We start from the raw sequence: 2,416 nt of genomic DNA, 5'->3' as shown, positions 1-2,416 counted from the left end.
ACAATTTTTGCATCACAAAATCCTAAAGTTTCCGTCATCAATAATAGTGAAAATGAAGAAATATTGCTACCCAACATGTCATGAATAGGGAAAAATTGAAAAGAAATAATATATTAGATAGTCTTATTTTTGGAGATGCAAGGTATCGATCCCTGTAGTTTTTGCATGCAAAGCGAGCACCCTGCCATCTAGGCTACATCCCAGTGATTTGTTACACCATAAAACCCTAAATGTCCCATCATTAATAATAGTGAAAATAAAAACATATCAAAATATTAATAACAAATAGTTTGGTTTGGTGATCGGGGGCATCAATAATTGTGAAAATGAAAAAATATAATAACAAATTAAATACTTTCTTTTGGAGAGGCGGGTTATCAATCCCCGTACAACTCGCATGCAAAGCGAGCGCTCTACCATCTAAAGCTATATCTCTACAATTTTTACGTCACGAAACCCTAAACGTCTCGTCATGAATAATAGTGAAAATGAAAAAATATCGCTACTCATTATGTCATAAATAAGGAAATATTGAATAGAAATAAAATTGTAATAACGAATAGTTTCTTTTGGAGATGCGAGGTATCGATCCCCGTATCTCTCGCATCACAATTTTACATCAAAAAACTCTAAACTTCTCATCATCAATGATATTGAAAATGAAAAACTATCCCCGCTCATTATGTCGTAAATAAGGAAAAATTTAAAAGAACTAATATACTTCGTAATCGTTTCCTTTGTTGATGCATGGTACCGATCCCAGTACTTATCACATGGGATGCAAACGCTCAACCATCTGAGCTATATCCTCAAGATTCTTACATCATAAAATCCTAAACATCTCGTCATCAACAATAGTGAAAATAAAAAATAATGCTATTCATTATGTCATAAATAAGGAAAAATTGAATAGGAATAAAATAGTAATAACGAAACTCTTTTGGAGGTATGGGGTATCGATCCGATCCCCGTACCAATCGCATGCTAAGCAAGAAATCTACCATCTAAGCTACATTCCCATAATACTTATATCAGAAAACCCTAAATGTCCTGTCATCAAGTGAAAATGAAAAAATATCTCCGCTAATTATGTTATAAATAAGGAAAGGTTGAATAGAATTAAAATATTAATAACAAATAATTTCTTTTTGAGATGCAGGATATCCCCTTACCTCTCGCATGCTAAATGAGATCTACCATCTAAGCTACATCCCCACAATTGTTGCATCATAAAACCCTCAAATTCCCATCACAAGCTACATCCCCACAATTGTTGCATCATAAAACCCTAAATTTTCCATCATCAATAATATTGAAAATGAAGAAAATCTAGAGATGCAGGGTATCGATCCCCATACCTCTCGCATGCAAAGCGAGTGCTCTACCATTTAAGCTATATCCCCAAAATTCTTATGTCACAAAGTCCTAAACATCTCGTCATCAGTAATAGTGAAAATGAAAAACTATCCCGGCTCATTATGTCCTAAATTAGAAAAAATTGAAAAAAAATAATATATTTAGTAATCGATTCAATCGGAGATGCAAGGTATTGATCCCCGTACTTTCCACATGGGAAATGAACGCTCTACCATTTGAACTACATCCCTACAATTCTTACATCAAAAAACCCTAAACGTCCCTTCATCAATAATTGTGAAAATGAAAAAGTATCTCTGCATATTATGTCATAAATAAGGAAATATTGAATAGAAATAAAATATTAATAATAAATAGTTTCTTTTGGAGATGCGAGGTATCGATCCTCGTACTTCTCGTATGCTAAACCGTACCTCTCGCATCCTAAGTGAAGCTACATCCCCACAATTCTTGCATCACAAAACCCTAAATTTTCCATCATCAATAATAGTGAAAATGAAGAAATATCGCTACTCAACCTTCATGAATAAGGAAAAATTGAAAATAAATAATTTTGAATAATATATTTAATAACATAGTTTTATTTTGGAGATGCGTGGTATCTATCCCCGTACCTCTCGCATGCAAAGCAAGCGGTCTACCATTTGAGCTACATCCCCACGATTTATATGTTACAAAATCCTAAATGTCTCGTCATCAATAATAGTGACATGAAAAACTATCCCTACTCATTATGTCGTAAATAAGAAAAAATTGAAAAAAAATAATATATTTAGTGATCGATTCATTTGGAGATGCAAGGTATCAACCCCGTACTTTCCACATTGGAAGTGAGCGCTCTACCATCTGAACTACATCCCCACGATTCTTACATTAAAAAATCCTAAACCTCTCGTCATCAGTAATTGTGAATGGAAAATATCTCCGCTCTTTATTTCATAAATAAGGAAAGATGTAATAGAAATAAAATATTAATAACATAGTTTACATATGTGTCACTTGTGTTATTTTAATGTATTTATTTACTTGGTAAATGTCT

The sequence above is a fragment of the Cucurbita moschata genome, unplaced genomic scaffold, assembly GCF_002738365.1.
Source record: "Cucurbita moschata cultivar Rifu unplaced genomic scaffold, Cmos_1.0 Cmo_Scf00084, whole genome shotgun sequence".
NCBI lineage: Eukaryota > Viridiplantae > Streptophyta > Magnoliopsida > Cucurbitales > Cucurbitaceae > Cucurbita > Cucurbita moschata.
This window is presented reverse-complemented; position numbering follows the sequence as displayed.